Source organism: Coenobita brevimanus, chromosome 47 (assembly GCF_032717465.1).
Source record: "Coenobita brevimanus isolate Jiangsu-jjx chromosome 47, ASM3271746v2, whole genome shotgun sequence".
NCBI classification, from domain to species: Eukaryota; Metazoa; Arthropoda; class Malacostraca; order Decapoda; family Coenobitidae; genus Coenobita; species Coenobita brevimanus.
The window spans coordinates 23303672-23331229 of NC_137000.1; positions in this window are offsets into that span (position 1 = coordinate 23303672).

Here is a 27558-nt window from a genome sequence, read left to right on the forward strand (position 1 = left end):
TAGACTTGAACAGTTGTGGGTTGAAATTTGGAGGGAAACAACTCTGGGGAAGCGAGTTCCAGAGAGATGCACTTCGGGGAATGAAAGAATTCTGATAGGCAGAAGTTCTGCAATATGGCTGAGTGACATTCCAGTCGTGAGCACTACCAGATGCCCGTGTAGCACAAGGGAAGGCATGGAGAGGTGGCACCATGGATGCAAGTTCGTCTGAGCATTTGCCAAAAAAATATCTGTAAAATAATGCAAGGGAGGCAACATTCCTTCTTACTTGCAGGGGAGGTAGTTTAAATGTGATGGCAGTGTTGTTAATGATTCTAACAGCTTTGTTCTGAATTTTGTCTAGTTGTCTTAATTCAACCTCTCCACAACCATTCCACTAGGGTGGCTAATATTCAAGCTGAGAGTTCACATGACTCTTATAATTCATAGCTAACTGCTCATCGGCGAAGAAGTTACGGACTCTGTACAATAATCCAAGTTTCTTTGACGCAGTTTTAGCAAGTGATCTGACATGAGAGGTCCAGCTGAGGGCACTGTTAAGTGAGATGCCAAGAATTTCAATACTTTTTGAGATGGGAATATTACTAGCACTGAAGGTAATGCATGGATCTGGCAATATCTGTCTATTAGAAAACTGTACATATTTAGTTTTACTAGCATTAAAAGAGACAAGGTTGTTTTGTCCCCATTCACCGATTGTAGATAGATCTTGATTTATGGAGATGGCTGTACTGAGTTGAGAGGTGGAGATATTAGACTTTGTAAATGGATGTCTGAGTGTGAATGAACTATGTAGTGTTGAGTCATCTGCATATGAGTGAATGGGATTGTGGGTGACAGATAAGAGATTATTAATATGAACCAGAAATAGGGTTGGCGCCAGAACTGATCCCTGCGGCACGCCGGCGTTAATTGAGTGGAAATTCGAATATACATCATTTACTTTTACTCTTATTTTCCTGTCACTAAGATATGAAGAAATTAAAGGAACAAAAGACGTTATTCCATAGCAAGGGAGTTTGGACAGCAGGGAACGGTGCCATACTCTGTCGAAAGTTTTAGAGATATCAAGAGCTACTGCATGAGTTTCTCCAAAAAAGATCAATTGATTGATGAATGGTATGAGTTAAGAGACTGAGTATGTCAATGGTGGATCTTTCGTGGCAAAAACCATATTGTCTATCACTAATTAAGTTGTTGGATTCAATATGTTTAACAATATGCTTATTGATTAAAGTTTCAAATACCTTACCAAGAGAAGATGTGACAGCTATTGGTCTGTAATTGGAGGGGTTTTCTCCATCTATGTTTACCCCATTGTTCTCCCAGTCTAGCTTTCTGAAAATACCTTCTAGGCATGCTGTAAATAATTTTGGTGAAATTGTATCTCCCTGACGCACACCCTTCTCAGTCTTAATTTTTTTTCCGAGTCTTTATGTATTTAACTGTAGCAGTTCCCTCTTAAATGCATTCGAGCAGTTTTAGAATATTCTCATTTTGTCTTTGTTCCTGCAATGAATTTATAATTGCTGTATGCTCCACTGATTCGAAAGCCTTTTCGTAATCAACATAAATGAAGCACAGTGATTGATTCTATTCTGTAGGTTTTTATATTAGCTGATTCATTTTGTGTACATGATCGTTAGTCGAATACTCTCTTCAGAATACTTCCTGTTCAGGAGGTTATCATCCAAATTTGTTGCTATTCAGTTCGTAAGGACTTTAGTGAAGAGTCTGTAAATAACTGGTAATAAGGTAAAGGATCTATAGGTGCTAAGATCTATTGTGTTGCCTTTTATTGCAAAGCAAAAAAAAAAAAACTTACATTACACCATGTTTTGTGAAATTTCATCTTTATACACCGAGTAAATATGTGGGTGAACCTGTTTTGTACTTCTACTCCTGCATTCGACAGTAAATCTGCTACTATTCCATGCTCTCCTGGAGCCTTCCCTCTTGTTATACTTGTAAGAGAAATGTTTATTTCGTCTTGTGTTACCTCAGGTATTTCACTTATTTCAACTGAAAATTTTGCTATTGTGTTTGATGCATGCAGTTCTTTGTAAAATTCTTCAGCTGTCCTCACCATCCTATCTCTGCACTTAATGACTTCATCGTTTTTGTCTTTCAGTGATATAATTTGTTGCTCTCCTAGTGCCATTATATTCTGGATCTGTTTCAGACTTTTTCTTTTTTTGATGGTTTCTCTAATCTGACCCATGGTTCTCTTTCTTTTTTCTTCTCAATGTCACTTGTTGATAAACTTATTTTATTCCTCTTATTCTTTTCATGAGCTCGATGGTCATTTCTGAATACTTCTTGGCTTTGGTTCCATTAGCTTTCTCTACTACCTTCGCTGAATATCTTTGCACACTTGTTAATCTATCATTCAGCTCATCAATGTCGCACTCACCATAACTTAGAGCCTGAAATCTAGTTGTTATTTCTAACAAAAAGGCTGCTTTGTTTCGATATCGGGCTTATCTTTTTATTTCTAAACAGCTTCTTTCATTCACCTCTGGAAGTGAGTCTGGTTGTGCAACCCACCATTCTATGGTCACATCCTATACTGTATTTTCTTTGTTGATAGCCGTGACATTTATGATCGTACTGTTCTTATCTGCATTAACGAAATCGATTTCATTCTTTATTTCTTCATTTGGACTTTTCCTGGTCCATTTTCTCTTGTTCTTTTGTGAAAGAGTGTTTTCATTATTCTCATGTATTTCAGTAAAATTTACCACTATTTCCCCTCTCTCATTCTCTTCTCCCTTTCCGAATTCTTCCATACATCCTTCTCGATTTCTCGATTTGACAAACTTTCGTATTGAAGACTCCCATGAGTGTAGTATATTTGGTGTTTTCTTCTTCCATGACCTGGGAAATGTGGTCATAGAATGTTTCTATTACTCCATCTAAGCTCTGAGAAGTCGGTGCATATACCTGTATTACATTCAGGGCGTATCGTTTGCCTAGTCAGCGAAATTGTGGGCACTGTCCATACTACTCTGTCAGATGCACTGCTGTGATTAGCAATGTTCTCTGCAAGATTTCTGTCAATTTGATAGAAACCCCTCACCACTAACTCTTTCATTTTTCCTTCTTCTGTAGTAAAATACAGAATTCTTGTTTGGCTAGGAGAAATGTGGTAAATAATCTCACCACCCTGCCACAAAGTTTTAGATGAGGTGCAATTCTAGTGTAACCTTATTCAGTATTTTCGGTAGAGCCCTAAATATCTAAAGGAGGTTCTATGGTCCGCGCTGTCAAAGACGTATCTAGCATATATATATATATATATATATATATATATATATATATATATATATATATATATATATATATATATATATATATATATGTATATATATATATATATATATATATATATATATATATATATATTAGGGTGGTCTAAAAAATGTTTTTCTCTCCAAAAATTTCTCCACAAATTTGTTTTCATGTCGTACTGTCTGTATAGCCTTTCTGCAAAATTTTTTGCTATTTTATGAAAAATTAGAGGTCGCCTAACTTGGCAGTATTCCTGCATTCAACTACTTTGGTTCAGAAAACAGTGATTTTCCTAACGCACACAACATTTATAACTTTCAAAACAAAATACATATCTAAATGTGATCATGAATTTCTTTCATCAACTGAGTTACTTTCTACTCATCAGTGTTTCTTGGATGCTTTGGGCAACTGCTTTCGGTGGTTAGCCAAGAGTTGCAGGAGATAATGTTTCTGGTCCTCGTTTTGGGTCACAGTGCTATTGTAACACTCGATCAGAGTGATAAGACACTTCGCTACGTAATGAACTTCAAATAAGCTATCAGGTACTGAGACCGGCTCTTCATGTGGCGTGGATGGCAATTCCCGCTGGAATCGCAAGAGGCTTGTTTCAGGACTTCCTGCTGGACCAAAAGTTGCGGCGAATGCGAAAGCAAGGACAACTTCAAGAATATGATGCCGACAGGCAATCCATACAAGCTTGTTACCCAGCGTCTCTTCAGTTCTAATACAAGCTCCACGATGCAAGCCATTGTGTGATGCAGTCGTGTCGAAAACCAGACCTCTTACATGTGTGTCTACGTGCCATTACATCATAACTCGAAGACATGCTTGAGCCTGGGCTTCATCTGTTCCTCCTTCGATCTTTGAGACGCCAAGCAACTTCTGTTGGCCATTGAATGTAATCAGGATTGCAACAAGCTCTACACTTTTCTTATGTGCTTCAGTAGCTGGAAGAAGTTTTCCATCCCAGTGAACGAGAACAGGTACTTCTACCGAGAATGATTCCATATTTTCTTGAGTTACTTGTTTCCGCCCACTTTCTCAGTACTGACGAACAGAGCTCCGAGAACACATCACCCCTGACAGATCATGTCCTAATGCCTGAACTACAGCACCTGTTATGAAAGCTGCATTCCTCTCTGAAACATTTGTTCGATCCAATGCTCCGATAACTTCTGAGGATTTGAAAATGTTAATGGTGTCATCCTTTTTAAAACGTTTCGAGTGAAGAGCATCAGTTAAAGAATGAGTGCTACCAACAGGTTTAAATTCACCTTCGTCTTCTGTAGAGGATGATAAGGACTCAGTAAAAATTGTTGAGGTGTTTGCTCCTTCCAGCTGGCGCTGTTTCAATTGATATCTGTATTTTGCCATCATGTTTTTCTTAAATCTGGATCTTCTTCGCTCTTCTCTTGCAGTGGTTTCCTTATCAGTGCCAGCCATGCTACAAGAATGGACATATTCTCGTTGCATGCATAAGAATTTCCGATCTTCCTCCTTGGCAATGGTGCTCATGACATCATTAGCTGAAATGTCGAATAGTTCCGCAGCGTCTGCTTTGAAGATATCTTCATTTATTTTCTCGCGATCACTTTTCCTGGTCCTATGCTTCTTTAGTGTGAGGTAGCGATCGAAAAACTTTGAAAGTTTCCGGACACAAGTATAGATCAGCTGAGTCGGGATTTGAGCCCGATCCCAGATCTCCATAACCGCCTGACAAGTCAGATTAAAACTCGTTGGTATGGTTTGTGCTTGATCAACATGGTCTACTGCACTAGAAGGAGTGCGTCCAACCATGTAGGTAATCTATGTCTTGGCAGTTTCCAGTTGGCTTCCCTAAAAGCCACACACCAGGATCTATTCTAGTTTCAGCCATATGACCTAAAAATGAGACACAAGTTTGAGTATTGCTTCCGGTTGGAAATCACATCAGAGTCTGCAAAATCACCATATACGGTCAACTTTTGATTACAAAACTATTTTTCAAATGATCGTATTCGTGATGAAGTCATTAAGATAAAAACACAATAGATCACATAAAACGCTCTATTGGGAAGTAAAATGCAAGTAACATGTATACGTAGGGCTCTGTTAGCTCATGAATACCACAATATGCATATTTGGGCGACATCTAAATATTATTAAATCATGCTAAAATTTCGCCCATGGCTTTGCCAGTCCATATAGACAAAAAGCATGCTTGTGGAGAATGTCCATGACCACTTATATATATATATATATATATATATATATATATATATATATATATATATATATATATATATATATATATATATATATATATATATATATATATATATATATATATATAATGTGAAGTGTGTGTGTGTGTGTGTGTGTGTGTGTGTGTGTGTGTGTGTGCGTGCGCGCGCCAAAGCCTGATCATTTTATTTAAAGTGTAGCGTCTCAATTCTGGCATAATACCTCAATCCAAACATTACCATGACATCAATTCTCTTTTATTGTTGCTTCCACAGACGATTTTTGTCATCTTACGGGGGACCTTTGCCTATGAACGGTTTGGAAAGTTTCCACTCCCTTTCACTACAAGATCTCTCTCTCTCTCTCTCTCTCTCTCTCTCTCTCTCTCTTTATATATATATTTTTTCATTCATCATCATTCATTCATCATCCAATCCTATTTGCCCCATGAGGAGCGTAGGAGCCCGGGGCTAGGTAGTTGATCCTGACATTTAAGATGAGGGTGACCAGCCTCACTCATCCCTGAGTGGCATTGCGTGAGCAATAAACTCTAACCATCCCTTGGATATAAACCTTCACCGACTCAATCCGATTGGAGCACAATAATTACCCACTAAACCACCAGGCGCCAAAATTTGGTTATATGGTTAACACCCAGCGTAGCAAATGGTTTCCTGGTGTACAGGAAACCATTTGGCTTGTCACTCAGTATAGAGTCACCCACGGGCAGAAGGAGGAGGAGAAAATGAAGGAATGAAAGCCAGAAGAGGGAGTGTAAAGTCACCCGTAGGCAGAAAGACGAGGAAAGAATGAAGGAAAGAAAGACAGAAGAAAATGGAAGGAAAGAAGGATGAAGGAGAGGACAGGGCAGACTCCCGAGAGCAGCAGTACATTGAGTGAGCGGATGGTGAGCCCCCCCACCTACCGCGATATATATATATATATATATATATATATATATATATATATACACACACACACGAGCTCACACACACACACACACACACACACACACACACACACACAGACGGATGATTACATGATTGGACAACTTTGTGGTCCATTACGATTTACTTTTCTTTCAGTATTTCATTCCCTTTTGTGTGTTCCGTCTTTCACGAACCGTAATGCAAATGAGTTGTATTACAGTCGAAAATAAACTCATCACGCTTGCAGTGTCTCGTCTGTTAACAAACCACCGTTCATTTTTTCTGCCAACAAACAGAATTTCACTGGAAATAATATCCCAAAAGAGCGGAAAATACATACCCCATATATTTTGTGGTCCAGGATGGAGGAAAGATTCAAATGATCCCTGAGGACTTGGGAGTTTTTGCTTGAAACCTGAGAAGTGGCGGGGGGGACACAACCTGGCCGCACTATGGGGTGGTGCTACTACTCTGCGGCCGGGTTGTGTTAGGAAGAATACTGCCACCGTATTCCCTGCGTGTCGTAAAAGGCGACTAAAAGGGGCGGGGTGAGGGGACTAGGGACCCCCTCCTCTGTTTTTTTAGTTCCTAAAAAGAGACAGGCCAGAGAAAGGGACGGGGGATGGAGTTATCCCCGCACCCTGAAGATTGGGTCTATGAATGTGCGTGGATGTAGTACAATTGAGGCTAAAAGGGAGGAGATTGGGAGAATGTTTGTGGGAAGAAAGTTGGATGTGTTAGCTTTGAGTGAAACGAAGATGAAAGGGAAGGGGGAATATATGTTTGGAAGTGTGAATGGAAGATTGTCAGGTGTTGATAGAGGAAGGGCAAGAGAAGGTGTGGCCTTGTTAGTGAGTCCGGAAGTGCAGCAGTGTGTGATTGAATGGAAGGAGGTGTCATCGAGACTGATGTGGGTGAAAGCGAAATTTGAACGTGAGTTGTGGTGTTTGTGAGTGCATATGGGCCTGGTAGTGAAAGGGATGAACAAGAGAGGAGTCTTTCTGGAATGATGTTGATGAGTGTCTGCAGAGTTTTGGAGCGAATGTGAATGTGGTAATGATGGGAGATCTGAATGCTAGAGTGGGAAATGTAGCAGTTGAAGGCGTAGTTGGTATGCATGGTGTGCCTGGAAGAAATGAAAATGGGGAACGAATGATAGCGATGTGTGTTGAGCGAGAGATGGTGATTAGGGAATACGCTGTTTGAGAAGAAAGATATTTATAAGTATACATGGGTGAGACAGGAGGGTGGAAGGGTTGTTGATAGAGCCTTGATGGACTATGTGGTTGTGTCTAGGAATGAAATAGGAAGATTGTTGGATGTGAGAGTTCTGAGAGGGGAGGGTGGAGGTATGTCTGACCACTACCTGGTGGAGGGAAAGTTAAGAGTAGGTAAGAGATGGGTGAGAGCTAGGAGGGTTAGGTGTGGCAGGGAGGTTTTGAAAGTGAGTGAGTTGGATAAAAGAGAGAAAAAGATAGAGTATCAGGAGAAATTGAAAGATGAGTGGAACGCAGTGAAAGATCGGGAAAATGGCAGTGTGGAGGAGGAATGCCAGTTGTTTAAGAGTGCTGTGGTGGAGCATGCAGAAGAGGTGTGGTGTGAGACGTGTGGGTGGTGGTGTAAGAAAAGGAAGTGAATGGTGGTGCGAGGAAGTAAGTATGGCTGTGGCTGAGAAGAGACGTGCATATGAAGTGTGGCTGCAGAGGAAGGATGAGATGTCATATGAAAGGTATAAGGAAAAGAGGAATAGAGCGAGAAGGGCTGTGCGTGATGCTAAGGTGGCAGCAGATGAGAGGTGGGGTAGGCGGCTGACAGAGAATTTTCAACAGAATAAGAAAATGTTTTGGAAGGAGGTGAAAAGGGTGCGAAAGGGAGAGTCTGGGAAGGAAGAACGAGTAAAAGCAGAGGATGGAAGGATGTTAATTGAGATGGATGCAGTAAGGAAGAGATGGGCAGAGTATTTTGAAAGATTGTTAAATGCAGAGGAGGAAAACGTGGCTGAGATTGTGGCAGATAGAAGGGGCAAGGAATAAATGTGTTGGGAGAGTTGAATGATTCTTTGATCACGAAGGAGGAAGTGGAGAAGGCAGTAAAGGAGATGAAAACAGGGAAAGCTGCAGGTATGGATGGGTGTGCTGTGGAATGCCTGAAGGGTGGTGGAGTGACTATTGTTGACTGGTTAGTAAGATTATTGAATGTGTGCTTTGAGAAAGGTATGGTGCCAATTGACTGGGCAAGTGCTTGTGTGGTCCCGTTGTATAAAGGCAAGGGTGATAAGTATGAATGTACTAGCTTTAGGGGTATAAGTCTGTTGAGTGTTGTAGGTAAAGTGTATGGTAGAGTGTTAATTATGAGAGTTAGAGAGGGTACAGAGGGAGTGATTAGTGATGAACAGTGTGGCTTTAGGAGAGGGAGGGGATGCGTTGATCAGGTGTTTGCTGTGAGACAAGTGTGTGAAAAGTATTTAGCGAAAGGCAAGGATGTGTTTTGGGCATTTATGGATTTAGAGAAAGCGTATGATAGAATTGATAGGGAGGCTTTGTGGACTGTTTTAAGATTGTATGGACTTGATGGTAGGTTACTAAAAGGGGTGAAAAGTTTTTATGTAAATAGTAGAGCGTGTGTAAGAGTGGGAAATGCTGTGAGTGATTGGTTTCCGTGAGAGTGGGGCTGCGACAGGGATGTGTGATGTCGCCTTGGTTGTTTAATATTTACATGGATGGTGTTGTAAGGGAGGTGAATGCAAGAGTTTTAGGTGGTCTGAGTCTGGTAAATGTTGATGGAGGAGAGTGGAATCTGAAGCAACTGCTGTTTGCAGATGATACTGCATTGGTGACTGATTCAGAGGAGAAATTGAGACAGTTGGTAGAGGATTTTTGAATGTGTTGTTAAATGAGGAAATTGAAATTAAATTAGAATAATAGTAAAGTGATGAAGTGTACGAGGTTGATAGATGGTAGGGGGATGAATATAGTTTTGAATGGTGAGTTGCTTGAGGAGGTAGATTGTTTTAAATATCTAGGGTCACATGTTGCTGTGGATGGAAGAATAGATGCAGAAGTGAAGTCTAGAATTAATGAAGTAGGAAAGGTGCTGGGAGGAATGAAAAAGTGTTTAAATGTCGTTCAGCTTAGAATGGATGTAAAGAGAAGGCTGTATGAGGGTGTTGTGGTACCGACTGCGTTATATGGGGCTGAAACATGGAATATGGGTGTAGCAGAGAGGAAAAGTTTGAATGTAATGGAGATGAGATGTCTGAGGAGTATGTGTGGAGTGACGCGTATGGATCGAGTGCGAAATGATGAAGTGCTATGGATAACTGGAGTTTTTCGGAGATGGCTGGTAGAGTTGAGCAGAGGGTGTTGCAATGGTTTGGGCATATGGAGAGAATGGATAATGAGCGATTGGTGAAAAAGATAACTAGATCTGATGTGAGAGGTGTAAGACTGAGAGGAAGACCACGAATAGGATGGATGGACAGTGTGAAGAGAGCGCTGGATGCGAGAGGGATGTCTGTTGAGCAAGGAAGAGTGGCTGTGCGTGACAGAAATAAATGGAGAGAAATTGTGAATGAATAAGTGATGACGCAGCCCTGAGGGGATATTCTCCCGCATTTGGTCTGATCAGCTAGTCAGGTCAGGTGCGGGTAAGGGGATGGGTCTGTTATGATGTGGCAGGGGTAAACCAGTTCTGCTGTCGGGCCCTGCTGTGGATGTCACTGCTTGCATTGCGCAGTTGACCCTTGTGCGGTGTGATGCGGTGAGGATCTGTCCGTTCTCCCCTTTGGGGCTAAGATGCGAATGAATGTGTTTGAATGGATGAGTAAATGGAGAGTGAGTCGTCCTGTCTCGGCTACCTCCCTTTCCTTGGGGGAAGCAGCCTAGGTATATAGATAGATAGATAGATAGAGTTCAGCAAGTTGTCGATGAAACAGGGGAACTGCTTGCAACATGGAATGTATCTTGAACGAAGACTCAGACAATGTGCAAGAGATGGATAGCTGGAGTATAAGAAATGAGTGTTTGTACGAGGTAAAACAGAACTATAAAAACCTCAGCTTTCACATCCACTGTTCTCACTACAGTCACTTCTTCCTGATTCGTACTTCGTCAGCCTGAGAACGGGTAAATTCTAGGTATTACTCCCTGTGAAAAGATTGGTTCCTTCAATGAACGCCACACGGACTAATATCGATACCAATACTGAAGATGAAGGATACAAAGAATTTATGAAGGAATGACGATAATCTGGAAGACAAACGGCGGAATAAATCCAATACTTTATGGTAAAGCATAATATAGTGAGACTTCGATGAGTTTTAAAAACCATAAACTGGATGGATAAGATTATTTACAAACGTACAGGCAATCTGCAATGGAGATCTTAAACAATCAAGGATAAACCGTGTGGGCGATACAAGTTGAGAATAAATGATAAAGCTGACGTGTTGAGGGATGGGGTCTGGTTGGCTGTCTGGAGGGGGATGGGGTCGGGTAGGCTGTCGGGAGAGAGATGGGGTCAGGTTGGCTGCCTGGAGAGGGATGGGTAGGGTTGTTGTGTGGAGAGTGATGGGACTGAAATGGCTGTCAGGAAAGGGATGGGGTCGAGTTGGCTGTCGAGAGGAATGAGGCCGGGTCGGCTGTCGGGAGAGGTATGGGGTCGGGTTGTCTGTCGGGAGAAGGATGGGGTCAGGTTGGCTGTCGGGAGAGGGATAGGGTCGGGTTGGTCTGCATGGAAAGGGATGGGGTCGGGTTCGTTGTGAGGAGAGGGATGGGTTCTGGTTGGCTGTCAGGAGAGAGATGGGGAAGGGTTGGCTGTCGGGAGATGGAAGGGATCTGGCTGGCTTTCGGGAGAGGAAGGCCGGGACAAAACATCAGCGGAGGAGTATGAGAGAGTTGGTTGGAGGCGGAAGAGGAAGAGGAGGAAGTTGGTATCTGGCGCTGCTTGCATCCGCTTATCAAGAGCTCTCGTTTGAAGCGTCTCGCGACTTGTTGCATGGTATGTTCAGGCAAGGGTTTGTGTGTGTGTGTGTGTGTGTGTGTGTGTGTGTGTGATGACAATAGAGTTGCCACAATTCTCTCTGTTCCGCAATATAATCTGTAGGACTTGACTCGCTGGGCTGGCTGACAGCTTATAATGAAGCTGGCCATCCATGTCAGATGTATGCTGCCCAAACGCTGCAATTCATTCGGTCGTATTAAACACGACGGCCTCTGTCCAGATACTGCAAGACGATCCTGAAAAGCAATTACCAAGTAACGAACATATGCCACATTCATGCCCAAGTGTTCAAGTTTGAAACTAGATCTGTTAGCCGCAATAAAGATAGCACAAACATAATACAGCTTAACTTGGATTCATCTCTTCCCTTTTAACTTTATGCAGCATCATAACTTTCCACAAAGAAGCACGAACCGGACATCAACCTACCACTACATAGAGTGTTCCAGTTACATCTCGCCCCTTCCACCTAGCACTACACTTCACGAACTATCTATCTTTAACAAAACACCCTAATCCCGTAAGGGGTGGCCACAAACAAATCCCCTTCATGTTGCTCTGTCCCCTGGCATTTCATGCCCTCCCGCCAACATACAACTCCTCTCTCATATACCTCTCCACTCCATCCTTCCGTCTCATCCTCTTCCTTCCCCTCCTTCTTCCCCCCCCCCCTACCTTACTTACATACACTTTCCTTGTTAATCTCTCACTCTCCATCATCCACATGGCCAAACCACCTCAGTGTATTTCTTCTAACGCTTTATATCACATCCACATTCACATCACAACTCTCATCCATTTCCTCATTTGTCAGTCTTCACATCTGTCTATCTATTGCCAGACGCCTAGATCCCATAAAAGGTGACCACAAACAAATCGCTTCCATTTCGCCCTGTCCCCTGCCATTTCACTGACCTGCTCCCAGCTCACACCGCCCCTCTCTCATATACCTCAGATAGAGGTGCCTAGATAGCTCAGTTGGCAAGCTGCTGTACCCACATCATTACAAGCGCTGATTCGAAACTCCACATGCTCCTCTCAATAACCCATTTCCACTGCTCTCACTTATGTTCATCATCAAGGTCCAGGATTCGGATCCATACGTTAGAGTTGGTATCACAATACTATCATGCACTGACTTTTTTTTACTTCCATGCGCATTCACCTATTTCTTATCACTGCTTTCAACGAACCAGCAACTCTTCTTCCCTGCTGTACCCTTTCAAAGAATTAATCCTCAAAACTTCCATCCTTATGTGTCACTCTACCAAGGTACTTAAATGCGCTCAAGTTTTGCACTTCCTAACCATCCAGCCTCACTATGCATTCAGTGACTTCATTTTTCTCGAAGACCACAACTTTAGTCTTCCCTATATTCGTCTTTAGATTATGCTTCTTACAAACTCTCCCAGACTCATTCACTAACCCTTACACTTCTCCTTCGTTTTCACTTAACAATACAGTATCATCTGCAAACAACAGAACAGGAAATTTCCAGATGCTGCCGTCTCTCATTATGGCCGCTCCAACATCCACTGCCCTACCTTGTATCTCTGTTATAACTCCATTCATAGACAAATTGAACAAACATGGAGGCATGGCACATGCCTATTTGAATCAAACTTTAAGATAGAAAAATTCACTCAGTTCACTATTCACACCCACAGCATCCCTAGCGCCCCCCTTACATACTCTTCACGGCATTGAACAGCTTCCCATTTGGTCCATTTACTTTTAGTATTTTCCACATTCCATGTCTATCCATTCTGTCATATGCTTTCTCCAAATCCATAAAGGCCACATACAACTTCCTTCTCTTCTCTAGAAACTTTCCACTAAACACCTTAGTACGAATATCTGATCTACATGAACTCTTCTGATCCTCATGAACACATACGGCAAATACATAGCCAACACAGTCATCTAATACCTCCAGTCAAACAGCATCCTTCATGAAACACCATCAGACATTACCCTTCACTAGCTACTTTACCCAGAGAGACACGAGTGCACTCAGCCATACAACGATGTGGCTATCACCCTTCCCTTCGTCAGCTGTTGTTGTTGATGAACCCCGGTCTGAGCAAACGCCCCTGCAGAGTCGTCCCATGCAGTGAACCGGTGTTTTCTTGGGGTTAACAGCGCCCCGCAACAGTGAGTCGAGGGAAGAAGTGTGGAGGTTTGGTTCCTGGATGGATGCCGCATATGCGTCTCTCCACCTAGTTAGCAAGAGCACCATAGCAAGCTCCTCATCATTCCGCTTTCTGGTTACATGGTTACCACCCAGCGTTGTAAATGGTTTCCTGGGCTGCAGGAAAACATTAGGCTTGTCACTCTAGTAGAGCCCCTTGAAATGAATTTTTCACAAACGGACCTCCAGACCACCCTTACAGGGTCGTGCCTCAAACCCGACCAAAACAACGGTGGGATATCTGCTACGTGGAGGGTATTTCCCTGTATACTGTGTGTATTGTTGCACTCGACCTGAAATTTCGTCAGGACCATTTGCTTCTCCTTTGTTTAATTTGTTCACCTCTTCCTGTAAATCTTTTTCAGATATTCGTATATTTGGTAATATGTGTGGCCATTCATGTTCCTTTCCATCTCTCTCAAAATTACTTTCTTCTGTAGAAACTGATTGGAAGTTTTTGTTAAGAACTTCGCAAATATCTCCTTCTTGGGTATAGGTTATCCCGTCATCCATGACTGACTATTTTATGTTTAACTTTGGTTTTGCCTCAGATGTAGCTGTAATAACGGTTTGGTTGATCACTACTTTTATTTATAAAGTCTTCCTCAAAGTGGATTTCATTTTCTCTCCTTATCCTTGTATAATCATTTCTTCCCTGTTTATAGTTGTTATATGCCCTCTCACTATTGTGTCTTCTGTATTATTCCACAGCAAGTCTCTTTTCTCTTTTGATTTTTTATAATTTGTGTTAAACTACTTCTTTATCCCTATTTCTGCTTCTTGGTGCTGAAGGATATAATTTTGGACTCGTGTTTAACAAAATTCACAGAATTTCCTATATATAATATTTATATCTTGTCCTCTAAGCTCCTTTTCCCAATCTATTTCTATGAAGTACTTCTTTAGGTCATAGTTCAAGCTCTTTTTGCAACATTCATTACTGCTATCTGTATCATATGCAATCCTGAAGCTGTAATTTAATACTGCATGGTCGCTTTTGCCGAATGGAAGGTGATACATTATGTTTTTGATACCATTATGTTGCCTGGTAAATATACGATTCAGTAAAGATGGATTATCAAGTCCTCTTTTCTGGTGTTGTCCTTTATATGTTGTGTTAGGACAAACTTGTGTTCAAGATCTAGGAGCTTTTGATCCCAACAGCTTTTAAACTCTGCACTGTATTTTCTGCCAGGTCTTCACATTGGCCTCTTTCCCAAGTGTTTGTTTTTTGGTGGCATGTATAAATATGCCACAATTATTTTCACTTCCGATGTGTCAATCTCTAATGTAGCCAGTTATTCTTGTGATAGAAGAAGATATGCGGGCCATCCTTGGCCACTCTGATCTCCTCATATGAGGCAATGGGTCTCGGCGCCATAATTTCAAGCATGAGGAAGAGTCACTGGTTTCCATGGGAACATTGAATCTCCCTCTGCACCATCAGAGATGTTGCCAAACCCTGACACAATGCAGCTGTCAAATACCACATATTTAGTAATTCAGAAATGCAGGCCACTCCTGGCCATGCTGATCGCCTCATATGAGGCAATAGGTCTCTGTGCCATAATTTCAAGCACGAGGAAGCATCAGTGGTTTCCATGGAAACGTTGAGTCTCCCTGTACACCATCAGAGCTGTTGCCAAACCCTGTTGCCAAATACTTCATATGTGGTAATTCAGTTCTCATTTGTAGCCCAGCAATGGCAGATTCATGCCCGTCTACCTCCTACAGTGCTGGCGACTTATCGCCGCCCTCACACCCACCCAAGAGGCGTAAATCACAAAAAGATGAGAGTGATAAGTTCGAGCTCAGAAACACTTGATCTGATGACAAAAAATCAACTTAACCCAATAACTTCTGCATTAGGTTTCCTGATCTACCCCCCCCCCCCGAAAAATGAGATTAATTTTTTCTGAAAAATAATTTTTGCTCATGTGAAATGAAAAAGTGCATGGAAAAGTACTGGAATGATATACAGTATATGAGTTCATTGTTTACCTTAGTTCAGCTATGGTGAAGAAATGAAGCTGCACATTTGACCTCTCCCTTCCATGCTAGTAATAGGGAGATATACCGAGGATACGTGGGTGATGGCAGGACGTGCAGGTGGTGACGGAAATAGCTCAGTTGAGATGCCAAACGCATTAGAAATGCTCCCATAAAAAAAAAAAAAACTTGCTTACATGATCTATGTAGCAGCTACACGTTTTCCACCATATGAAGTAGGAGCTATTTAACCCTGCTCAGGTAGAAGTGGGTCTGAGAGACCTCCCCCTTCCGTCCCATTTTCTAGTTCATTAACTTCTAAATACCCGGGAACCCTGAGCCGTGATTTCGCTAGAAATAAGTCAGATATTCTGGTTGACTGACCAACTCGGCTGGGTTGATCTTCGGCGCGTGATCGCCTGTACAACAAACTATCTGCTGATGTGTCTGCCTCCTCCATCCCGCTCGCTCACCAACAACAAAAATTATGGCGACATAAATAATTAATAAACAATAGAATATCTACCTGTACATGCAAAGCATAGAAGCAATTGCATGACATTACGAACATGACATTGCATGACATTACGAACATTTTTGTCATCGTAACACCAGCCACACAACATTCACAAGCTGACATTATCATAGGTATTTTTAGCTTGTAAATCTTCGAACTTGTCTGCCTTCACCACATTTGAGTACTTTAATTTTGTGACGATGTTTGCACGTTTAACTAAATAATACCCACCATATAATTCTTATTTACTTAGCCATGGCTAAATATGAGGAAATGTGGGAAGAATGTGGAGAAGTACTGAGAATCAGCTGAGCGGTGTTTACGCTTGCGATCCAACAGCAGCAGGTTGGATGGGGGCAACACTACTCCCAACCATTGTTATGGCGAAAGTCAACGTGAAGGGTCACGGTTGGAATTTGATAATGTCAGTGTTGGATTCTGCCCTCGCCTGGACAAGAAAATTGTGCCCAAGTCAACATTATGACGTAAAAAGTCAACAGAAGTCAACTTCGGTTGACTTTTAATTCTCGCGAAATCACAGCTCTGCTCTTCTCAGTATCTTCCTAACTTTGTGTATCCATGCAAGGGATGAGGGAGTTACTTCAATCTCTCTCTCTCTCTCTTTCCGCAGTATAAGGGTATGCGAGTATACGTTGGGTAGTTGAGACCCATGTCTGCCTGATGTGTAAGATATTTTGTTCTCCCTGATTGCAGATATGAATGCAGTGTCTGGCAGTCCCTCTTCACACCAAGAAGCACCATATCATACCAAGCTTTGGGACCACTCAGGCAACCATTCAGATCTTTTAGTTTCTTATAGAAAGCCAAAAAATATTTATTTTTCCTACAGTTTTTTCAAAAATTTGTTAAAAATATAAAAAGAAAAGAGTTCATTTTGTTTACATGTTTGTGTTGCAGAGCCATTAAATATGTTACTCTATTTCCAGTATTGGAATAAAGGAAACATAAACATTTTTCCCGAATTTTTGTATTTTTGGATCTGAGAGACCTATGTCTACAAGTTATGCAACATGGACTGACATCTACCTGAGCAGGGTTAATATTAAAATAAAAAGTCCTTAAAAATGACTTAGGGAATCGGGTTCATAAGAATTAGCATGCCGGGGGTTAATACCAGAACTCCTCCTCCTTTATTCAAATATCTATCTCCTCTCCATATAGTATAATCCTCAGAGTTTAGGGTGTCGTTTGATATCCTTGGGATTAATTTTGTTTCAGTTGGGAAAATAACACGAGGCTCCATTTCTCTGGTATAGTCTTGTATTCGAATAATTTGGATACCATTTCATTTATATCTGAGTACATCAACTTAACCATGTTCTTTTACATATCTGACATAGTTTAAGTCCACTGCCTTCCTTTTTCTTAGTCCCTGTTGTTTATGTATCATTTTCTTACTTGTAATTCCACTACTTTGTAAAAAAGTGTGCTTCTCCCTTCCTTTGATCATCCCTCATTTTTTTTGTTTTTGCTTCTTCCCTCTCTTCCTTTAGTAATCCCCATTCCTCCTGACTTAGGCATCTTTTTATCCATACTGTTTGGAATTCCTCTTTTTTCACGAGTTTGTTAGCATTTTTTAATATTTCCTCTTCAGTGGAATGTTACTTTCAGAGGCCTTGACTTGTTTTTCTCATACCGGTGTTTCCCTTGCCTTTTGTGTTCCCTGTATCTTTACCACAGATATCCTCTGATACTTTCTTCAGAATGTTCAATATATTTACCATCTTTTCGTCTCTCAAGATTCTGTTTCTGATTTCTTCTTCGTCTATTCCAGCGATTACTAGAAATTTGTTGATATCAGCTGATTCTCTGATGAGTTTGGGGTTGTTTTAAATGATTTTTTTTCACTTCCTTTTTAATGCTTTTTTTCTTCGACTTTGTTTATAAGTCCTTCCCTACTTTCACCATTTTGGCATAAGAACTTTGTACTTCATCTTTGCAATTTCTCCTAATTTCATTCACCTGGACTATCTTCTCTTCTGTATCATTGCTTTGGTCTATCAAACTGCTAGCTTGCCTAATTGTCTCTATCATTTCTGTACTATTCCATAATACTCTCATGGCTGACAACAGTACTCGCCATTTCACTAGTCTTCTAAGTGAAACTACCTCAACTGGCAGCTCGTATATTGTTGTGTCTTTTTTGTTTAATTCCTTTACTAGTTTTTCATTTTCTTCTTTCTGCATGCGTAGTTTGATCATAATTTCGTTTATTTCCCTTTGAAAAGATTTCTCCCGTTTATTCACTTTCTTTAATAATTTATTATGTGCTTCCATTTCAACCAGTTATGGGTAGAAATCATCATCGTGTGCTCTGCCTTAATCCCTTCTCTTAACTTCTTCCATAGCCACTTTACTGAAGATGGTACTCACCTTGCAAAATGATGTGTGTGTGTGTGTGTGTGTGTGTGTGTGTGTGTGTGTGTGTGTGTGTGTGTGTGTGTGTGTGTGTGTGTGTTACCTGTATGCATGTGTATGTGTGCTAGTGTGCAGTGCATAAATTGTGTATGTGTATGTGTGTGTGTGTGTGTGTGTGTGTGTGTGTGTGTGTGTGTGTGTGTGTGTGTGTGTGTGTGTGTGTGTGTGTAATTGTGTTTTTGTGTATCCATACGTGTTTATGCTTGTGTCCGTATGTGTGTCAGTTTGTGTGTGTGTGTAGCTGTGTGTTTTTTATGTGTATGTGTGTTTGTTATGTGTGTGCTGTGTGAGCGTGTGTTGTCTGTATGTATGTGTGTGAGCGCTTGTGTGTGCATTGTGTATATATGATGTACTTTGTGTGTGTGTGTGTGTGTGTGTGTGTGTGTGTGTGTGTGTGTGTGTGTGTGTGTATGTATCGGTTACCATTGTCTCCGTATCTGTTCCCATTATATCTCATGAACGGCTTGAGCTATCAACATGAAACTTTCAGGGTATCAAGATATGGCCAACATCTTGGACGATCGAAAATGGGCACTCGTGGTCAAGGTCACCAAAATGGCTGCTAAATGTCAACTAGTTTTCATCGCCTGCCTTTAGCACCATTATATCTCATGAGCGGCTTGAGCTATCAACATCAAACTTTCAGGGTACCCAAATATCGCCAAAATCTTGGACGAGTTCGGAAATGGGCACTCGGGGTCAAGGTCAAGGTCACAACAATGGCTGCCAAAAGTCAACTTCTTTTAATACAGATTGGCATTTGGTGAAATGTAGTGACTAAATTATGTAGAGTTTTGAGAATTTTCTTCACATTTGTTTGAAAGTAGCTTGTAACTTGGCCAACAGCATATTCTGGCGGTCGATTAGCATTCAGCTCCCGAATGCTTTTCCTTCATTATATATAGTTTTAAACACAAATAAATATCGCAGTAGGTTTCTCACTTCCACAAAATCTCTCTCTCTCTCTCTCTCTCTCTCTCTCTCTCTCTCTCTCTCTCTCCAGTGACGGCTTTTGGGGTGGGCAAAATGGGCAACTGCCCATGGTTCGCCCGCATTGGGGGCCCACAAATATAGCTATTATCATTATGTTAATGAAAGATATTTCAAAAGGATTATAGTTTTTGTTCTTTCAGTTAACATCACAGTTAAATAAAACCATTTTAGAACCTAGACTGTTCTGTAGAGTTGCTACTGATATTTTAACGTAAGGATATGAAGATTAATAGTTATGCGGAGTGCCCCAAGTCACTCTTCTTCCCAGGACCCTGCGATGTGTAAGGCCGTCGCTGCTGTCTGTCTGTCTGTCTGTCTGTCTGTCTCACACACACACACACACACACACACACACACACACACACACACATTCACGTATTCAGGGAGTATTGTCAATATCTCACTAATGCTTCTCACATTCTCTCTCACATGCTCACTCTCTTCATTTTGAGCTCCATTCACATTTACTCACTGTTATTCGCTGTGTTCTCATTAACTCTTTAAGTAAGTTTCACTCGCATCTGTTGTCACTTTACTCGAATACTTTCTTAATGTCCGTTTTACTTGTTCACTCTCGCTCACTCTCACATTCACTTACTTTTACACACTATTCTAAATTCATTCACTTTGACTCCTATATATTCATTCAATCGCTCTGATTCAAATTCACTCTCACACAGTGCTCTCTCTCACACTCTTGCACTCAGAGCCACTCTTACACATCGTCATTTACCCTCATTTGCAAACTCATTCACTCTCACCATTCACGGTCATTCTTGCGCTCTCACTCACATACTCACTCATCCTCATTCCAGTTCACGCTCAGTCACTCCTGACTTACCTTGACTCATTCATACTCTGCCTCATCCATGCCCGTTGTCACTTATTCTCTCTTCCACACTCATCCATACATCATTATTTTTATATAGTCTCCATAGATATGAGACGGAATGGAGCACAATGGGTAAGACAAAAGAGATGATAATATATCTAGGGATGGTGACGGTAGTCAAAGCAGAAGGAGTGTGGCCATGTGCAGTTTCCAAGAGGGTGTGGGAAGTAACTTCATCATGTGTAGCGTTTGTGGTAAATGGATGCAAAAGATATATAGTGGTATTAGAAGTAGGCTGCGAAGTAATGCTGATTTCGCCTACGCAGTGTACCCAGGAGAGCATACTCGTATAGAGATTATCAACATGAAATGATTGATCTTGCTGGAGAGTCTCTTCAGTGTGTGGAGGAGGTTTGTTATATAGGGGACATATTGTGTGCTGGCTAGGGTAAGGAGTGATTGGAGGAAGTTCAGGGATTTGTTGCCTCTCCTAACATTGAGAAGGCTCTTCCTCTGTGCTAAGGGATCTTTGTATGCGGCACGTGTTAGGAGTGTAATGCTGTATGGTAGTGATACCTGGACAATGAAGGAAGAGGATATTCGTAGGCTCAAACGTATTGAAATGACACTGATTAGAAGGATGTGAAATGCGTCTTTCAATGCGAGCCCTGGCGGACTGCGATTGCTATTGAAGAGCTGAGTGGGAGGATGGGACTTGAATGTACTGGGGTTGTGATGAGGAGGGGTAGACTGAGACAGTTTGGCCATGCTGAGAGAATTGAGAATGACAGTTGAGTGCGGAAGATGAGAAGTGTGAACGTCGGGGGTAAGGTTGGGAAAGGCAGACCAAAAAAGATCTGGGACGAGATCACAGAGAGCGATCTCAAGGAAAAGGGACTGAATAGGGAGGGTGGCAGAGATCAAGCAGCGTGGAGAGCCGCCATTAGGTGACCAAGGCCGACGCATGCAGTCATGTTGGAACCTTTATAAACTATACGGTAAGATACGATTCATACACTCTAATGCTTACACTCATTCAATAACTTTCATAATTAGGATATAATTCAGCTTTAAGCAACTCTAGAAGAGCGACAACGTAGCGAACAGACCCGTCTAAGTCGGTTAATTATACGAGTATCATGTAATCATCTTTAAATATTTTGATCCACTTCTTGCGGCCTCCACTTTTTACCACATCCACATCCTTCCCCTCCTCCTTCCCTCCCTTGTCCTCCATCATACTTCACTCGCGCCTCCCGCATGCCTCTCTCTCTCCCCCTCTATCTAACTCCTCTCCTGTCCCTCTCTGTCTGTCTGTCTGTCTGTCTGTCTCTCTCTCTTTTTCTCTCTCTCTCTCCATACGCAGCTACTTTCCATCTCGCTCCCTTTCTCTCCACCAAACCCTCTCTCCTCTTCTCTGCTTCCCTCTGCGTCCTCCTTGTTTAGAAGATTTGAGTTCCAGTTATGGCTCTTTCCTCACTGTCATCGGTTTTTATTTACTCTCAAAAATCCATTTACGCTTCTGTTGGAGAAACTACATTATGGATTTTTTTTTTTTAATAACAGAAAAGAGGAAGGAAAGACAAATTAATAAGAGAAAATAATCCATACACCAGATTACTGGCATCCTTCGTTCATAAAAAATATGTAACAATTGGACTTGAACAGCTGTAGGTAGAAGTTTGGGAGGAAACAACTCCAGGGAAGCGAGTTCCAGAGAGGTGCAATTCTGGGAATAAAAGAATTCTGATAGGCAGAAGTTCTGCAATATGGCTGTGTGACATTCCAGTCATGAACACTACCAAATGCCCGTGTAGCACGAGGGCAGGCATGGAGAGGTGGCACAGTGGATGCAATTTCTTCTGAGCATTTGCCATAAAAGTATCTGTAAAATAATGCAAGGGAGGCAACATTCCTTTTTAGTTGTAGAGGAGGTAGTCTATGTGTAATAGCAGGGTCATTAATGATTCCAACTGCCTTGTTCTGAATTCCGTCCAGTTGTTTTAGTGCAACCTCTCCACATCCATTCCACAAATGTGATTAATATTCTAGCTATAACTTATAGCTAACTGCTCGTCAGTGAAGAAATTGCGGACTCTGGACAATAATCCAAGTTTCTTTGAGGCGCTTTCAGCAGGTGATCTGTTTTCGCAAAGAAAAATTTTTTGCTGCAGGGACCCATTCCCACAATGGACCGGCCTTTCTTTCATATGAGACTTCCATGATACCCAGTTGGCTTATTTTTCCCACATAATGGGACATATCCATTCCCAGTGGACTTATAATCAATTATCAGAAGGCCTCTTCTGTAGTCTTCGGTGGCCTTGCTTCCACATACGAGGATAATCTTATCCTGGATCTGCACCCTCTCATGTGGGAGGGATCTGTTTCCCCATGGACCTATTTAGCTGTTATGGATGGGGGAAGACATACGTATTCCTCCATCATCTACATATATCCCTCATGGGGAACATACCTATTCCCCCATGGACGTACTACACTTTTAAGGAGCCTTGCCTGTTCTACATGGAGCTAAGTTCCCCTTACGGAACAATTTCAATGTTGCCATGATGGACCTACTTCCTCTCCCCGGGATGACTTACTTATTTCCACCAAGGACTTACTGTATATTCTCCGCGGGTCTATTAACCAGTGAACCTGTTATTCCCGTACCCAACCACTCATCAGCACCCACGTATCCAGTGCTGTATGTACCAACAGCGGCAGCACCAGGAAGAACCAGGATGGTTCCGCGCGCGCGCGCACACACACATACACACACACACACACACACACACACACACACACACACACACACACAGAGAGCAATTCACAATAACTTCATCTACTAATCATCCCCTGTGCTTGCTTTTTCCCAAGGAAGGTTGGCCCCAAGTCTTACGAATTAATCTTTGATATTTGACTGTTTAATCATTCAACAGTATGAACAGCAAGCAAAAATGAACTCATATAATTATGATATTTAACATTTTACCTAACTATTCGTTCATTAATACTATTGCCTACTGAAGAGCATATCATGGAATCCCAATGGAAATGGATCCATAACAGAAAAAGATGCATGTCGAAGATACATGAGTCCATATACTACGCAAGCTACCAGTAAAACAATACTCGACCTTCCGCTTCTCATGCTTCCTCTTCTCCGTCCCCAGATCTTCCCGCTCTCCCTCCCACCTTTCCCACCCACTGCCTCGCGTTGCCGGCTTCATCTGCCTGTCTCAGCTCTTCCAACTAAATGTCTTCACAGACTATAAATACTCTCATGTCTCCATTCCTGACTTACAAAGGAAGCAACAGTGTTTTATGCAATCAGTCACTGACAGGTATGTTGGTTTGTATCATCTCTTGTATGATTTCCATAATCCTTAATATAAAAGTGGATCTGTGTGTGTGTGTGTGTGTGTGTGTGTGTGTGTGTGTGTGTGTGTGTGTGTGTGTGTGTGTGTGTGTGTGTGTGTGTGTGTGTGTGTGTGTGTGTGTGTGTGTGTGTGTGTGTGTGTGTGTGTGTGTGTGTGTGTGTGTGTGTGTGTGTGTGTGTGTGTGTGTGTGTGTGTGTGTGTGTGTGTGTGTGTGTGTGTGTGTGTGTGTGTGTGTGTGTGTGTGTGTGTGTGTGTGTGTGTGTGTGTGTGTGTGTGTGTGTGTGTGTGTGTGTGTGTGTGTGTGTGTGTGTGTGTGTGTGTGTGTGTGTGTGTGTGTGTGTGTGTGTGTGTGTGTGTGTGTGTGTGTGTGTGTGTGTGTGTGTGTGTGTGTGTGTGTGTGTGTGTGTGTGTGTGTGTGTGTGTGTGTGTGTGTGTGTGTGTGTGTGTGTGTGTGTGTGTGTGTGTGTGTGTGTGTGTGTGTGTGTGTGTGTGTGTGTGTGTGTGTGTGTGTGTGTGTGTGTGTGTGTGTGTGTGTGTGTGTGTGTGTGTGTGTGTGTGTGTGTGTGTGTGTGTGTGTGTGTGTGTGTGTGTGTGTGTGTGTGTGTGTGTGTGTCTCCGAGTTTGGGCATAGACCAAGCAGCCTCCTGCCTGGGGCCTAGCAGTCTTATATGACACACACCGATCACTCCTTGCGACATAGGATTTTAATATTATTAGTTCCCACTCCTATGGCAGGTTAAAACATATTTTAAACTAGTGTAATTTTTGGTACGTTTGTATAACCTGCCTGTCGACTCGTCGGAGTCCGAAACTATCCCTGTATGGTAGAAAAGATGGCATGTCAGCGGAAATTCAAAGAACCTCTGAGGCCAGTTCTTCCATAATACTGCTCAGTATAGCTGCAATCAAGCACCCACAGATTATAACCTGTAGCACTGACCACACGAGCTGTTTTCCCTTTCTAACACACAAAGTTACTGAACACAACTCCCCACCTCGAAATATATGATCGTGATATCAGTTTACGGTATAGTCCCATACACACACGAAAGTGCGAACGAAATATTACTTTGCTCGACGTGTGCATATGTCTGTGTCTGTGTGTGTGTGTGTGTGTGTGTGTGTGTGTGTGTGTGTGTGTGTGTGTGTGTGTGTGTGTGTGTGTGTGTGTGTGTGTGTGTGTGTGTGTGTGTATGCGTGTTTCTTGGTGTTTGTCTTAATGTCGGTTTCTCTCTCTCTCTCTCTGTCATCGTGTATGTTTGTGTGTCAGTTGGTTAGGTGGGTGGGGTGATGAGGTGGGATTGGTGGGTGTGGTGGTTCAGTGTATCGCCAAGGTGAGTGGGCCGGATGGTGGGGTGGGCTGGTTGGGTGGGGTGGGTTGAATGGATGCGTGGGGTGGGTTGAATGGATGCGTGGGGTGGGCTGGGTGGGTGAGTGGCTGGATAGGTGGGTGGTCGGGGTTATGGGTTGGTAAGTTAGGTTTGGATAGGTCGAGTTTGGTGGATAAATGAGGTTCGAATTGGTGCATGGGATGGGCGGGTTGAAGAGGGTTGGGTAAGAAGGGTGGTTGGATATGTTAATGGCTGGATGGGTCGGTGGAAGGAGTGGGTGGATAGGTTGGGTGGGTTCCCAAGGTCGGGTAGGTGGGCTGGGTGAGTGAGCATTCAGCGAGAGGTGGGTGGGTACGGTGGGAGGACTGGGTGGGTGGATGTGATTGATGGCATTGTTGGGTGAGCAAGGTGGGTGGGATTCGTGGGTAGGTAGGGTGGGTGGCCGGGGTCGGTGGGCAAGATGGGTCGTCGGAATGTGTGGGTACAATAAGTCGCCAGGGTGAGTGGGCACGGTGCGTTGCCAGGGTGGCTGAAAAGATTGCGTGGCCGGAGTGCTGTGGGTGGGTGGTTGGGTTGGTGGGTTGGATGGTTGGATGAGTTCAGAGTGGATATGTGAGTGGGTGGATGTGTTGGGTGGCACTGTTAGGTGAGCTTGGTGGGTGGCATTCGTGGGTGGGCAGGGTGGATGGGACTGGTCTGGTTGCCCAGGTGGCTGGCAGGGTGAATGGCCGGGGTGCAATTTTTCCTGCATGGTATACTTGGTCATCCAGTCATGTTGTCAACGTTGGGTCCAGTGCCTTGAGAAAAGGCTCAGTAACAAATAACCTTCGTAATCTCCTTACAAAATAAGGCATTTTGATAGGTTAACGTTAGCGTAGGTAAAAGTTAGATAAATATTGGCTGGGTTAATGTCAATGCACGGATTTTCTGATGATTTTTTTTTTTTGTCTGATTAACCGAACTATATTATCTGTTCCTGAGCGAAGGCTCGACGCTGCCGAATCATTTCACACTGAATTCGCTCCGACTTTGCCAATATGACTGGATGACTAAGTGGACAGTACATAAACGTATGGTAGACATCTTTGATATTAGCGATTGCAACAATCCCACACGTATGAGATGGTCAAAGTGGGGTGGCTCGCAGCTCTTGGTCAAAAGAATACACAATCCAAAAATGAACTAACATTAGTACATATATGTATCTCTTCTATCTATCTATATACCTAGGCTGCTTTCCCCAAAGTGAGGAGGGGTAGCCGAGACAGGACGATACACTCCCAATTTACTCATCCAAACACACACATTTATTCGTATCTTAGCCCCAAGGGGAGAAGGGACCGATCCTCACCGCACCACACCGCACATGGGTCAACTACGCAATGTAATCAGCGACATCCGCGGCAGGGACCAATAGCAGAGCTGGTTTACCCCTGTCACATCATAATGGACCCATCCCCTTACCTGCACCTGACCTGATCAGCTGATCAGATCAAATGCAGGAGAATATCCCTTCAGAGCTGCGGCACCATTTAATCATTCACAATTTCACTCCAACAAACATCCCACTTGCATCTAGCGCTCTCTTTACATTGTCCATCCATCCTATTCGTGGTCTTCCTTTCTGCCTTACACCTCTCACATCCGATCCAGTTATCTTTTTCACCAGTCGCTCATTATCCATTCTCTCCACATGCCCAAACCATCCCAAAACACTCTGCTCAACTTGATCAGCCATTTCCCGCATAACTCCAGTTCTCCTTCGCATTTCATCATTTCTCACTCAATCCATACGCGAAACTCCACACATACTCCTCAGACACCTCATCTCCATTACATTCAAACTTTTCCTCTCTGCTACACCCATATTCCATGTTTCAGCCCCACATAATGCAGACGGTACCATTACACACTCATACAGCGTTCTTTTTACATCCATTCTAAGCAAACAACATCTAAACACTTTTTTCATTCCTGCCAGTGCCCTTCCAACTTCATTGATTCTAAACTTCACTTCTACATCTATTCTTCCAACCACAGCAACATATGACCCTAAATACTTAAAACACTCTACCACCTCAAGCAACATTCAAAACTATATTCATCCTCCTACCATCTATTAACCTCGTACACTTCAACACTTTACTATTATTCTCATTTACTCTCAATTTCCTCCTTTCACACACCCTACCAAACTCCTCTACCAAATGTCTCAGTCTCTTCTCCGAATCAGCCACCAGTGTAGTACCATCCGCAGACAGCTGATTCAGATTCCACTCTTCGCCATCAGCATTCGCCAGACTCAAACCTCCACCTAACACTCTCGCATTCACCTCCTTTACAACGCCATCCATATAAACATTCAACAATCAAGGCGACATCACACATCCCTGCCACAGCCCCATTCTCACGGGAAACCAGTCACTCATAGTATTT